The sequence below is a fragment of the Aythya ferina genome (assembly GCF_964211825.1).
Source record: "Aythya ferina genome assembly, chromosome: 2".
In the NCBI taxonomy this organism is placed as follows: Eukaryota; Metazoa; Chordata; class Aves; order Anseriformes; family Anatidae; genus Aythya; species Aythya ferina.
Genome location: NC_140297.1, coordinates 104202386 through 104218124, shown reverse-complemented (window position 1 = coordinate 104218124; position 15739 = coordinate 104202386). Strand labels below are relative to the sequence as shown.

The 15739-nt window shown below is 37.2% G+C and overlaps 2 long non-coding RNA genes across 2 annotated transcripts in view; one reads left to right on the top strand and one right to left on the bottom strand.

The window, feature by feature from the left end:
• The first annotated feature begins 1941 nt into the window (after positions 1-1941).
• Positions 1942-15739, top strand: part of LOC311431915 — an 80206-nt gene continuing 66408 nt past the window's right edge. The window contains exon 1 of the long non-coding RNA XR_014689704.1: positions 1942-2121. This is a non-coding gene — a long non-coding RNA (uncharacterized lncRNA). The remainder of the gene's footprint in view (positions 2122-15739) is intronic.
• The window catches only part of LOC311431914, an 81185-nt gene continuing 67389 nt past the window's right edge, over positions 1944-15739 (bottom strand). The window contains exon 2 of the long non-coding RNA XR_014689703.1: positions 1944-2129. This is a non-coding gene — a long non-coding RNA (uncharacterized lncRNA). The remainder of the gene's footprint in view (positions 2130-15739) is intronic.

The window sequence follows — 15739 nt, the reverse complement described above, 5'->3', positions numbered from 1 at the left end:
TTATTCTGTCAATAACCATAAATGAAATAATAAATCTTAAATTGCTGATATATCAGACCTGTGTAAAAATTTAATCTGCAAGACCATAACAGTAGGCTTCTACCATTAAATTCTAAGGAAGAAAATGAAGAAAATCTCCACTGGATTTCCCTAAGAAAGCATATTCCGCATATTCTTATGCGGAATATGGCATGTTTTCACTTTTGAAAGAAAAGTCAGGCCCAAATCTCATAGCTTTCCTGTTTACTTACTTTGTACATTCCAGGTCAGCTACATGGCAGACCTGCCTACAGAGACACATTGCTTTTAGATTGTTTTACCTAACCAGCATAAAATGTCACATCTCCAGGGAATGAGCCACACCATACACTACCTGATTTAAACTAGCTGTATATCCATGCTATGCCTACTTCTGTCTGGCAAACAGCAAAATAAGCTATACTTTGTTGAAGGATATGTAGAATTAATCCAATTTACACATCCAATTTCAGTATGTTAAAAATTGATTTATTTTAATGTATACCTCTGCCTGGAAATCATGGGAGAGGCACACTGTAAAAATATTATAAAGTTCATCTACTCATCAACTATATCAAATTTTAGATTGTTAAAAGGAAACTTCAGGTTTGGTATGAAATTATTAATTAATAAAATGTAAGCTAAAAATAAGAGAGAGAATACAGTGTGAATAAATTGAAAATATTAATGAGCCAATGTAATGAGATGCATTTATTTTTAATGTTAAGTAAAAATATGAATACTTTATGTGTTCTTTTTCAGGTTTTCTTGAGGCAGTGGCTCTGTACTTATGTAAATTACAATGAAAACATAATTTTCCTGGTCCTGTAGCAATATATATGACTACAAATCTCTGTACTTCATACTGTAAATAATACTTAAATTAAGAATTTATCTTCATAAATTTTTCTTGAAAATAGAACTTTCCTAAAGTATGTCAAGTATTTTAATGCTCATTAATACATAATGAAATATTGTGTAATTAGTAATGCAGCAGAAGCTTTCTGAGACTGACGAAATATTAGTTGTGACCATATATACATTTTCAAGATGTGCATTCACTTATAGCTGTTCTGTAAGCTCTAATGGAAGAGGCAGGGCATTGTCTCACTGAAGGATGTAAATGTGGAGTGAATGTGGAACTTCAAGAATGAAATTGTGCTTTTTGAGTTCCCATTTACAGTTTTGTCTCTCCTTGTTGCATGTGAAAAGACATGTAGAATTTCTGAAGAAATGTACTTCTCTTTATCCTGTTAATGGAAATCCAAGCAGAGAGTGTTTCTTACCTTGATCTTTCCCTTTCTGTCACTTCACAATGATAATGCCACAAAGTTAATCCTTCAGCTAATTTTGCTTTGTAATGTGGTATTTCACCAGAACTCCAAAGCTGAATTCAAAGAGTAAATCTTTATTTTATAAAAGCCAACTGTCTTCTCAGCCTGGCATATTTTAATGTCCCTTCTCTTAAACTTTTGTGGAACGGACGTGTTTAATTTTTTGGAAGTCCTGAACTTCATATGCAATGAACAACATTTAAGAAGTGATTAAAGTGCCAAAAAGTATGTGTACCAAACCATCTTAGAAGCATTTTAGAAGGATCTGGCACTCCAGTGTAATGTTTCCTGCTGACCCAGTGTCATTTACATCAGTTCCAATGAATATCTCCAGTATGGTGATAAATCTATTGTTTAGGAAATCTTTTCTCACCTTCTTCTCTTCAATGCAACTTTCATCTCTCTGTAGTGGGTTTACGTGGCAAGGTTTTGGTAGCAGGGAGCCATAGGGGTAGTTTCTGTGAGAAAGATCTAGAAGCTGCCCCATGTTTGGGAAGGGCCCCATTGTTTTCCAGATCTGAGCCAATAAGTGATATTGTTTTGCGCCTCTGTGAGAACATATTTAAGACAGGGAAAAAAACGCTGCACCAAACAGCAGCCGGGAGAGTGAAGGGAGTGAGAAAACAGCCTTGCAGGTGCCAAGGTCAGTGTAGAAGGAGGGAGAGAGGTGCTCCAGGCACCGGAACAGAAGTCCCCTGCAGCCTGTGGTGAGGACCGTGGTGAAGCAGGATGTCCCCCTGCAGCCCATGGAGTACCACGGTGGAGCAGGGTTCCACGCTGCAGCCCGTGGAGAGGAGCCCACGCAGGAGCAGGTGACCTGGCAGGAGCTGCTGCCCGTAGGGGAGCCAGGCTGGAGCAGTTTTCTCCTGAGGGATGGACCCAGTGGTACGGACCCATATCTGGAGCAGTTCTGGAAGAGCTGCTGCCTGTGGGAAGCCCACGCCAGATCAGTTCATCAAGGACTGCATCCCGTGGGTGGGACCCCACAGCACAGGGGATGAGAGTAACCGAGAAGGAGCGGCAGAGAGGAAGTGCTATAGACTGACCATAACCCGCATTCCCCCGTTCCCCTGCGCCGCTCGGGGGGAGGAGGTGGAAGAGGGTGGATGGGGGGAAGGTGCTTTTGTTTTTTTTTCCCCTTGTTTTCTCACTTCTCTTGCTTGTTAGTAATAGGCAATAAATCTTACTATCTCCTTATGCCTAGTCTGTTTTGCCCATTACAATAATTACTGAGTGATTTTCTCATCCTTGTCTCAACCCTTGAGCCCTTTTCACATATTTTCTCCCCATTCCTCTTTGAGGAGGGGGAGTGAGAGAGCGGCTGTGGTGGAGCTCGGCTGCCCACTCGAGCGGAACCACGACACTCTCAGAGTAAGAAACACTTTGCTTGTAGCAGCTTTGATGTTTGTTTCCCATATGAATGATCTGATTGAACTTATAGGAGCTTTGTCATTTGTGAGTCTGTCTTTTCTGTAGGCAGATGTGAGTAAAATAATGGCTTGGATGATAATTCTTTCAGATACAGAAAAGAAAAAAAGAAGAAAAAAAGTTGCAAATGCAATTACACGCCATCTCCTTTCAACAGATCAATGACCAAGCAGTCTCTAAGCTATGTTTGCTTCAGAAAAACTCTCTCTCAGTCTTATTGTTGAGCACAACATTGTATGGCACAGAGTACCCCTTTGGTCCACTGGGGTCAACTGTCCCAAGTGTGTCACCTCCCAGTCTCTTGCCCACCCCAGTCTACTTACTGCAGAGCAGAGGGAGAAACAAATCCACAACAAACCAATAAATTCAAAGTACAGCACCATGTGGCCTGCTATGAAGAAATTTAACTCCTTCCCAGTACACATACAGATATGTGATGAAAATGGGGTAGAGAATGAATTGCAAGTTACAGTCTGACAGTACTTTTACATCTACTCTTTTTCTTGGCCTGATATTCAGTGTTAAGCGATTAAAGCTGCAACTTTTCTTGTACTCTCACTCTCATCCATGTCCATGACAAAACACAGAAGTAGAGACTGTACTTCCCCTTATTCCTTGATGATTCCATACAAATTAGAAATAATAATCTTTTTTATATTTTAAATTTATATAATCATAGAATCATAGGATATCCTGAGTTGAAAGGGACCCACAAGGATCATGAAGTCCAACTTCTGCCTCCACACAGAACCACCACAAAATAAGACCATTTGTCTGAGAGCACCAAACACTTCTTGAACTCTAGAGTGCTTGGTGCCATTACCTTACGGAGCCTGTTCCAGTGCCCTGCCATCCTCTTGGTGAAGAACCTTTTCCTAACATCCAGCCAGAACCTCTCCTGATGCAGCTTCATGATGTTCTCTCATGTCCTATTGCTGGTCACTAAAGAGAAGAGATCAGTGCCTCTATCAGTGCTTCCCTTCCCTATCTCCCTCTTCCCAGTGTATAAAAAAAAAAAGAAGAATCACATTTCACTTGAAAAAGTTTGAATCAGAAATATTATTAGTAAAATTGGTAGAAAAATATCAATGTTATTTTGTTTTGTTTGTTTGTGTTTTTTTTTTTTTTTTTATTTCATGTGGTTAGTAGCACTAATACTAGAAAATACTTTATTTCTGCATAAATTACTGAAAAATTAACAAACTTGTTGAAAATTAGAAAACGAGAGGACAAAATATATTTTAACATTCCAATGACTAAAACACATATTTTTATCAATTCTGAATATCTAAATTGACAGGTTTAGTATTATTACAACATTAATAGCGAAAGGAAATTTAATAGATCTGTTTACATATGATGTCTTTATGAAGATTTTAATTTCTGTTTAGTCTAATGGCTAACTACTTAGCTGTGATTTTGTAAGCCACAATGATACTCAAGAGCCAATTCTTTGGCATTATATTATTTAGAAAATGAGTTAGGAGTATCCTTTCTTTCCCTTTGGTAATCTACTGGAATAAGTTTTCCTACTTCTTCAAAACCTCTTATGACTAACATATCATTGACAATTTTTGACAACAAAAGCTCTTGCTGGGAGGTGATGAAAATAGACTAACTGCCAATATATGAAGGTCAAAAAGATTGTGAGCACCATTACAAAAGCATGACTTAGACATGATTCATCTTATATTTGCCAATTTGTTGTCCCCTTGTGATAGCTGCTCAAAAGCTCTACTTGAAGAGGTGAGAATAAAAGAGGATTATATTAATGGGAATCGTGTAATATTTGCCAAGCTGGAAATTTCAGAAATCCTTCTAGACCAAAGAAAATATTGAACAAAAAAATGGCTTTTTTTTCCCTACCACTTTTTTTTTTTCTCTGTAGTCCCACATACCCACAGAAATAGATGCTATTTCTACAGTAATATCTTTTTTTCTTTCCCCTGAGTTGTAGTGGCAGGGGACGTTTGCCCTGTTTGTTGGACATTAAAAGTGGACTTGTACTATATTGCACTGTAATAGAAGTGAGTAAAATTAATTTAACTGCACTAACCCTTTGATCATGTGGCTGGCCTTTCCTTCACTTTACCTTTCTGGCTGGAATTTATTTTTGACAGCACAGCAGAAAGTGACATATAGCATTTTTGTTTTTACTTGAAATAATCTTCTGTAGATCAGCTGGATTTCCCAAGTGAGCATTCAACATTAGAGAGAGAGGGAGGAGATGAAAGAGAAGCTAACATCATTATGCCTTCCCTGACAAAGTTTCAGTTAAGCTCCCCCTTTTTAGCCAATGTATTTACTTCACATTTTCAACAAGTAAGCAAAGGTATAATCTCATTTGCGATGCATCAAAGTCCTGTGGATTTAGAAGGTGAATGCAGATTTTTTTTTAATTATTATATTTTTATTTTTTGTCATAATGTCTCAGGTATTCTTAAGCTATTAACTTATTAGTTTTTGTCTTTGTCTTTCCTTCTGATACATAAACAAACTACAGTTACGTATCACTCTGGATTACACCTTTGCTCCGACATCACTGCAACTAAATGCTGACCTGCCAACCTAATGGAATATCAATGAAAGCATCCTAACATGTGTAGCATCTCTGATTAGAAATTCAAAAATACAGCAATATTAAGAAAAAAATATACATAAGCCGTCACACATTGAGAATAATGAAGCTGATACTGTTACATACTTGGCACTACAAAATGTTCTCATTTACTTTATTGGGCAGCACAACACAGAAACTGCTCAGCAATTTGAATTCAGAGACAGCAATCTCTATTGTTTCTGCCCAACAGCATATTACATCAATTCTTTTCTTAAAGTTATTGCATATTGGTGGGATACTTTTCTACTGACAGGCAACAAAAAACGAAGTCAGCACTTATCCAGTCAAAGTGGCTGAATGAATGGGAAGGTTAATGCCTCAAACTAGGTTTAAATTAGTTCAAATTTCTTTAATAATTGCATTTCTGCATTAAACTTGTTTTAAACATGAATATGTTTGATTCACAGTTCCTAAAGGCTAAGTTATGAGTGTATGATGGAAGACGGTTATGCTTCAAAGCCTGTGAATTCAGATAAAAATTACCGTAACTTTTATAAGTTTTTCAAAGGTCAGTGAAGGGCTGGAAAGTTGCATGACAACAAAAAAGAGCTATGGGGGAAATAACTAGAACTGATAATGACCTTTAAGCCAATGAAGAATGAAAATCACAAAGTACCTATCGATATGGAAGAACAAAGACACTCATAAAAAAGATTCAACAACAAGATACAAAGTAAAATAGCTCATTATGACTGGAAATGATGGACTAGAATTGCACTAAGGAAAAAAAAAATCTTTTGCAGGAAAAAAAAAAAAAGAAAAAGTTTGCTTAAACAAGTAGTACGTTGTGTGTGTGTGTGTGTGTGTGCATGCTAGTCTTTAGGCTAGACTTGCTGAAGTCAAGACTAAGCTTCCATGTCCCATTGTTGCATGGACCTGGAGGTTTTTTTCTCTCTGTGCACTCATACAAAATCCATTGAAACCAATGCAGAATTTCATTAACTTACTTTTTTTTTTTTTTTTGGATTTGCTCCACACTGGTTTAGACAGGATTTCAGGATCAAAGTACTGAGTTCACTGGAAGCCAAGAAGGCTTATCAACTATGAGTTCTTAGTAATTGCAAAGACTCAATTAGTTAGAAAAATGAACAGTTAATTAACTAATAATGAATGGGCAAAAGAACTCCTTCATCTTGAAAAAATTGTGTTGTGGAGATTCTGTACTGCCTCACATAATTAAATATAAATAGAATACTCCATATAAAATATGGAATTCTGCCAATAGGGGGAAAGGATGCCATCCAAAGGGACCTGGACAGGCTGGAGAAGTGGGCCTATGAGAACCTAATGAAGTTCAACAAGGCCAAGTGCAAGGTGTTGCACTTGGGCTGGGGCAATCCCAGGTATTTATATAGACTGGGAGAAGAAGAACTTGAGAGCAGCTCTGCGGAGAAGGACTTGGAGATTCTGATGGACAAGAAGCTGGACATGAGCCAGTAGTGTGCACTTGTAGCCCAGAAAGCCAACTATGTCCTGGTCTGCATCAAAAAAGGGGTGGCCAGCAGGGAGAGGGAGGTGATTGTCCCCTCTACTTGTGAGACTGCACCTGGAATACTGTGTGCAGGCCTGGGGCCCCCAGCACAAGAAGGATATGGAGCTCTTGGAACGGGTCCAGAGGAGGGCCACTAAGATGATCAGAGGGCTGGAGCACCTCTCCTGTGAGGAAAAGTTGAGGGAACTGGGTTTGTTTAGCTTGGAGAAGAGAAAGCTCCAGGGAGACCTCATTGCGGCCTTACAGTACTTGAAGGGAGCATTTAAACAGGAGGGGGAATGCCTGTTTACATGTATTCATAGTGATAGGACAAAAGGGAAGGGGAAGGGGGAGGTTTTAAACTAAGACAGGGAAGATTTAGGTTAGAAATTAGGAGAAAGTTTTTCACTCAGATGGTGGTGAGGCACTGGACCTGGTTTCCCAGAGAGGTTGTGGATGCCCCATCCCTGAAGGCATTCAAGGCCAGGCTGGACTCATCTCTGGGCAGCCTGAGTGGCTGGCAACCCTGTCCAGAGCTTGGGGGGGTTGAAACTAGGTGATCTTTAAGATCCTTTTCAACCAAGGCCATTCTAGGATTCCATGATAAAAGCTAAAATCAACCCATGTTTAAGAACAAATTTTATACGGAACACTGCAACTTCTTCTGAGTAACAGACCAACCCTAAAGTTGAACAGAACAGAAAGACATTTTACAGAGAAGAAAAAAGAAGCAATACATGTTCTGAGAATTCAGTTGAAATAAACTCTGAATTTTTCATGCTCTGATGGAAGAGTGCACAGGAAGAATAGCTTGAAAAGGTAGTTCAGAGTTTAACTGGGAGTTTACTACACGTATGCTGAATAAACAGAAGAAATAAAGTTACTATGGCATTCTACTGTACTATTTTTTGTTACTTAAGAGGGAGAGTCAGTATAACAAAATATTCTGCTGGCCTTTTATGTTCCTCCACTTTATAACCTGAGCTGAGAATGAACTCAGAAAGCTTATTGCAATTTCATTTTGAGATAGACACCAACTTCTTTGCCAGAGTTTCAAAGATAGAAGATTGCTGGTTAAAAAGCAACCATTAAAATAATGTTTAGATTTTACAACTCCTTTCCTTCCTCCCACTCAAGACCCACCTCCCATCCCATATAATTTTTTATTTTTTTTTTTTGGCTTTAAAACAGGCATCAATCAAATTTGCACACCATGGAATATTATCAAATATACTAGCTATTCCAGCATGGACAAGCTAGTCCAATATGGCCTGCTTCCTTTATGTACAATTGTGGTTTTTGGGTGCAATCAGTTTTTCAAACTCTTACTATTGTACTGAACTGTATATTAGAAATTACAAATTATGCATTTCAAGACAAGTGAACAGATGCTCTGGCACAGAATTTTTGTCCCAAATATTGGAATACTACTGTTTAATTAATGGCTGGGAATAGCATCAAATTTGGCTGAAGTCTTGTATGTAGGAGTGCAGGTGCCTATTTAACAGATTTTCTTATTTCATGAGTTTGGTTTATCTCCAGGTATGTCCAGAGGCAGAATTATTGTGACAGAAACAAAAAATAAAATGTATTAACTGTCATCCACCATTTCAGAAGTAGTGGTATCTGTCCAATATCCAGTCAAGCACAGAGAAAACAGTGGATATTTACCATTAAGGGAAAAAAGTTATGATAACCCAGCTAAATACCTATATTAACTCTTACAACAAAGTAATTTTTTTTTGTCTGTCTGTTTGTTTGTTTTAATAAAGGTGTCTGAGACTTTGTTTTCATTTCCCATTAAAATTGGGATGTGTTGTGTAAAAATAAATAATTTTTCCTTTATATTTGAGAGCAGAATGGAAAGTGTAGTGATAGATCTGTGAGTCTCTGGTACTAAGGGTAATGATAGGTGAAGGGAGGAACTTATGATGAAAGTTGTCAGGAGCAGGGTATAACTGATCTTCTGTGTTAAATCACTACTTTTTTTTTTTTTTTTTTTTTTTTTTTTTTTTTAAGACCAGTATAGACTGTTTGCATTCAAGAAGTAAATCTATGCTTGTTATAAAACCCCTGTGAACCATTATAATTTACTGAATTTAACGATTCCTTCCTCTTTCAATTCTTTCAAGCTTCTGAGAATCAAATAGCCACCAAGCCAGCAGAGTACTTAAAGACATTAGTGGTTATGCTGCAAGTTGTAGCTGGGAAAAGAACTAGCAGATTCTTTAAATCAGATGTTTCTAGGGTAAAGTTATGCATTTTGGCTAGAACCAATCAGGACCAAATCTGGCAATCTATTTCCTGTTCTCCACACCCGGTTTAAATCTCTTGTCTCTGCCACATTAGCAACACTTTTTGACATCCTGTATGACTGATGTCACAAGGTGACACCTATCCAGAAGCACTGTACACACAAGTGAGCTTTTGACTACATTTTACTACCTCTAATTCATTAGATAGTTCTGTTATAGACTGGGAAGTAAAAACAAAACACAAAAACAACATAGAAAATTGTTGTGATAAAGCAAACCCAGGAGATCCACAGACACGAGCTGCATCTAGATATGCATATGAAAGAACACTGTCACAGTTTTACATCTTGAACATGGAGGAAGAGTAGAGAAAGCCATTAGAAACCAGGAAATTGCATTTGCTTGGCTTTAGATACAAAGGTAATAATTGTGTCAAAAAACTTTTATTTTTTTTTTCCATTTAAATGAAATAATTGTTTGTATATATGTACTTATATTTTTTCAAGCTTTCGATTTCAACATTAAGTGGGATTTTAAAATTAGCAATAAATTTGATTATGTTTCAAAATGTCTATCTGTAGTCAATTTGGTGTATAGTAGGTAAGGTTGCAGGCAACTTCTGAGAATTAAATCAAACACTGGTTGCAAAAATCAGCAGAAAAAAAGAAAACCTATATTTTCCACAGATGAAAGTTAAGTATGTTGCATATCAAGTACTCAGCTGTGAGGCAGAAAAATCTAAATGAGAATAATTCCTCCAGTTACTTCAAACTGATTGACAGAAATTAATGAAGTAATAGCCACATATATACACAAAGAAAAATATTGGTCCTCTGGGAAAAGAGCTATAGCTAACTGTTCTGCTATGTATTATAGTGTCTGAGAAATTATGATATGTATATATGTATGTATAAAATGATATAAAGAGACACTATTTTTAAATCATATGTTAAATGCAGAATTATTCTTTCAGGAGGAAGTATAATAAGATCTCTGAGTTATGAAGAGATACCATCAAGATACAGATTGCAGCGTTTTGTCCACTTTTCTTTGGTAGCCACAGCATTCATGCTACATACAGTAGTGTTACTTTCATATACCACTCAGTCACTACTGCAAAAGAATAATGATAACACTGCAAAGTAGGACATTTGTAAAAATAATATATCTGATAACCATTATTTCATAACTTCAGTCTTAAATAACTGATATCTTTCAGAATGTCAGTGTGGTTAAGGTGACATAACATGGTGAATTCAACTGGAGTCAGTGGAGCTGCTACATTGATATATGTCCCGCTGCGATCTTCACCTCACTTTTAATAAAATTTCTTAGAAGTAAGGTATATTCACAGAGGTAAATATTGATAACACTGTGGTAAACTAGAGTTGTAATTGTTTAAGCAGCAAGAGGAGATATTCTTCCTTACCACAGTTTAATTTATACTGTTTATTCTAGTATCTTGTTACAATATTTTTAAAGCTATCATTAGAGATATCAAGAGTTGGGGAATGGGGAATGTTTCTTTTTCACTTCAGCAATTTTTTTTTGTTGTTGTTCCAAAATTGATTTCACATTTTAAAGTTCACTTGTATCCAAGCAGAACAAAAAGAATTTACAAACAGAAGTCTGAATCTTTCAAAATGAGATCTGTTTACTCTGGTATATGCAATTCATCCATACTGACTTCAGTGTATCAGCACAAAGTACACAGGCTGGTGGTAAGAAATGAGTAAATATTACTGCATAAAAGTATATGTCACTGAATGCATATTATACAACTTTTCTTCTGTAGTAGGTGACACTGTAGCAAGTAAAGGGCATTTTTTTTCTTATTAACCTGTCAGTTGATGATTTCTTTGATGGCTAGGAAAAGTGATAGTTATTTCAATCATTCCAGTTATATCAAATCAAAAGAATTTGGAGATGGTACCCCTCCACAATCAGAAATTTATGCTTTGTGTTCTTCTGGACATTTCAGCACTATCTGATGCAGGTAAGGTGAATTAGCTTACATAGTAATGCCTGTAGTCCTGTTGTAAATGTGATACAGAGTCACTGGTTTCATGTGCATCTAACCTTCACAAAGTATGTGAAGTAAGTCATAAACTGAATGTCTGAGCTATATGAATTGGCTGTGTTTTTTTGTTTGTTTGTTTTTGTTTTTGTTTGTTTGTTTGTTTGTTTTGTTTTGTTTTTGTTATTTCTAATTTTCTTTCAAAAATCTCCTAAAATATAGCAAATCGGGGACCTGCTCCCTTTCAAGGCATAATAATGAGTGATGTAAATTGCCTCATTGTGGAATAATTGCTGGAGGTGACTTATTGAGGCTAAACATTTGTCCATATCTTAAGAGGAGGTTCATTGTTGAGGAAACTTTCAGGGTGAGATGCAGCAGATATGCAAGGAATCTGTTCCATGATAGTCCCCTTGGCAACCTAGCCTGCAGCCTTAGTTATTGGTGATACCAGGTGAGCTTGGTGTGCTGACTCTAAAGGTTATAACACAGAGGGTTGAGCAGAGTGAAGACACCACAGCTATGCTATTACTTCAGGGATGGGGAACTGGATGGTATTGCGAAACTGACAGACTGCATGGCCAGCCCTGACTCTTAACGGATAACCAAGTCATGTCCTCTGGGTGAACTTTGCTTGTATAATTTCATTATAATGCCAAAGCACAACTCCACCCTAAAGGCTTCCTGCCTCCAAGGTGTGACCACCCCTCTCTGAGCATGAACTCTGAATTACTCTGAGCCTATACCTTCAAACAGAAGCAAGAAAATCTATACCAGTCACAGCAAATATATATATGAGTCAGTCAAGTAAGAAAACAGTAAAAAAAATGGCGCAAGAGAGGAAAATGTCATCAGAAGACACCAGCTCAGACAAGTTGGAAGGACATTGCTGACTTCTGTGATCAGTTGATGGATTGAACCCCCATAGGGATGCCTATTGTCTGAGATTCAAACTCGTTTATACTGAGTGCTTCCCTGAGAAACCTAATGTTCTCTATAGTGTTGTTTCATTAGTTAGCACGTGTAGTTGGTTGTGTTTGTCATATTCTTGGTATTTGCATGTGCTTTGCAGACAGTGTATTTATCACTGGCAATTCAAAAGAACATGTATTCCTCTTGCTTCAATAAACTACACCAGTCATTTACAATACTGAAAGTGTATTGCACTATTTGCGAATCCAAGATAGTGATTAATGCAATTGGATTATACTGCCAATTGCACTATTTGTGCATCTGTGATTGTGATAACTTTATATAATTTAGTATATTGAATAAGACCAGATATATAGTGCCAAACTGGGCATCACCTAGAATCTAAGCCCAGCCACCTCTAGCCCCTCCGATATCTAAGGACAAGCTGGAACGCAAGGGGCTTTAGGTCCTGCCAAACTTCCTTACCCTTTAACGCAACACTAGTACCATTACATCAAGGACCTAATGCTCCTGTAGTTGAGTAACCAAATTCTTTCTCTCTTTTGTACTAACCAGAACATTGTGTATTAATATATTCAAGTTGCCCAGTACTTCCCTTTGTATTTTGTAAAACCTTAGTGCTACAACAATAAAGAGGACTACTAAAATGGAGTGTTCCTGGTGCTGGGTGGCCATATCCACCATTGAGATCCTGAAAGGTACCTCTCTACATCTGGAAGTTAAAACTTCCCCTATTTTTTTTATTTTTATTTATTATTTTTTTTTTAATATATATATTACCTTCTGTGAAGCATTGAAGGAATTTACATCCATGGTAAACACACTGTCCAAAAGAACAAGTACTGCAACGTACCATGTCTATAGGATAATAAAATAATTCAGGCTGGAATGGACCTTAGGAGGTTTCTAATCCATATCCCAGTTCAAAACAGGGTCAGTTCTGAGGTCAGATCATGTTACTCAAGGCTTTATATAATTTGATCTTGAAAACCTTTAGGGATGGAGATGGTAAAATCTTTCTAGGAAAAAACTATAGATCTAAACTGCCACTCTGTATTTTCAGCATCAACCCATTGTCTAGTTCACAGAGGTTTCATTGAAACACTGTCTTACTTCTTGGGAGTGGTGCATTTACTGAGCTCCCTTCCTCTCATCTTTGGAATGAGGCTGTTCCATGAAATGGCTGAGATAGTTTGTCTGCCTCAAAAAAAAAAAAAAGCAAATAAAGTAGGAGGATCAGTGGCAGCCTCAAGAGTGATGGATTGAAAGCAAGTCATCATTTTCTATAAGTGAGCAGAAGCCTCACTTATAGAAATATTATAGAAATATTTATTTATTGGCATAAATAAAGTCAAGAAAACATTGTTTTGAAGAGATGCACATGAGTAAATTATTCATCCCATGAGATACATAATGAGTCAAATTATATGCCTTATGGATGAGGCTCTGTCCTTTAAAAGGAAGAATAGTCTTGAGCAATGTATATGGAAATCATTTTGCTACCCTATGAACCAAGGAGAAAGCCCATACCTGAATACTTTTACCTGTGCAGACATAGCCTAAATCAGCAGGAAGCATGAGAGAACTCCCATCCAATACCTGTTTCTAGTCATGTCTGGTTTCCAATAACTAAATGAGTGGTGAAACACAAATAAAAGAAAAACAGTATTTCTTGGTCTCTGCAGTCAGTGAAAGTCAATATATGTACAGAATGAATTGAACAAGTTGACAAAAACATAATCAAATATTAATTTAAACAGACTCCTTGGACATAGCAATGAATGATACTCATACTCTCTAATCGTATACTTAATAAGATTTCTTCAGTCACATCACAAGAACATACTCATAGATAGGTCTCTCTCAGAGAAGAAATAAATCTATTTTATCCTCCATCCATCATATCCATTTTGTCTTTTCAGAACTATTGCTTTGTTCAGAGCAACAGTGATTTAGTAGGTTTGCAATAGAAACTTTCAGACTTGACAAATCAAATGAATTATCATTTGAGCTGTGTGATCAGCACAGGATCATAAAGTTAATTGAGATAACAGAGTAGAGTAGGTAAAAGAATTGGACATCAAGTCTTTGATTTTGTCCATGAGGTCTGTGTGATGTCACATTTGCAAGATATTTGCAAATATTGCTTAATATTTCCATGCTTATTGTGCATAATATGAAACAGAAAGGATCAGAAGATTAACGTGATTGGAAAATCTTTTGAAAATTTTAAGCAGTTTTATGGAAATAAGTTGCGTAAACAGGGAGAAATGGACTGTGGGAAACATAATAACTAGGACTGAAACAGAACCAGAAACAGACCTTAAGGTATACCTTTAAGATCCATTTTTCCAGCTTATGTAGAAGCAAGCATGTTGTTCAATTCCCTTCTTTCTGTAAGGTATCCATTTTCCTTTGATATTGTTCTTTATGAGGTAGTGATCAAGATTTGCAGTAATGTATATTCTGAGAAGGTTACACAATAGCATTACCACTTTCTGTATTCAGTCTACCACTCATAAAAGGAAAAGTGAAAACATTTTCTCACTAGATGACACTTCCATTGAGAAGGTAGCTGGGAGGAAAAAGTAGTCATTTCAAATGTAGGGGCTTTATATAGTTTGGTAATATAGTTTAACATTTTTTACAGAAAAAAAAATACATGAAAAAGTATTAAAAATGAGCCATTAAACTTAAGCATGTACATGTACTCAGCTCTGGTGAGGCTGCACCTCGAGTACTGTGTTCAGTTTTGGGCCCCTCGCTACAAGAAGGACATTGAGGTGCTTGAGCGGATGCAGAGAAGAGCGACGAAGCTGGTGAGGGGCCTGGAGAACAAGTCCTACGAGGAGCGGCTGAGGGAGCTGGGCTTGTTCAGCCTGGAGAAGAGGAGGCTCAGGGGCGACCTTATCTCTCTATATAGGTACCTCAAGGGAGGCTGTAGCGGGGTGGGGGTTGGTCTGTTCTCCCACGTGCCTGGTGACAGGACGAGGGGGAATGGGCTTAAGTTGAGCCAGGGGAGTTTTAGGTTAGATGTTAGGAAGAACTTCTTTACTGAAAGGGTTGTGAGGCATTGGAACAGGCTGCCCAGGGAAGTGGTGGAGTCACCATCCCTGGAAGTCTTCAAAAGACGTTTAGATGTAGAGCTTAGGGATATGGTTTAGTGGGGACTGCTAGCGTTAGGTCAGAGGTTGGACTCGATGATCTTGAGGTCTCTTCCAACCTAGAAATTCTGTGATTCTGTGATTCTGTGATATTGCTGTAATGAATTTCAGTAATGAGAGCTGTGGATTTTTTTTTCCTTAAAACATCTCAGTTATAAGATATTGTTAAAAACACATTTTGATGTTGTAATAAAAATACCACACTTTTTTTTTGTTTGTTTTTGTTTTTGTTTCCTGTGGTGTAATTTGTTAAAATCTCCCATTAACATTCAACAGCAGTCTATTCAGTCTCTTTGTAGTTAATAGACATAGAGTATGCAACTTCTTGCCCTCTGAGCAAGTACTAGCCATGTTCTCTGACCTATAATCTCCATTTAAGGGTTCAGAAGCTTTTTAGGAATGTTTATGAAGACTTTATTAATCTCCAGTAAACTTAGCTCTTCTATTTCTTTTCATGGCTGAATATAACACTATCTGCTTCCAAGACTAATTATAGAAG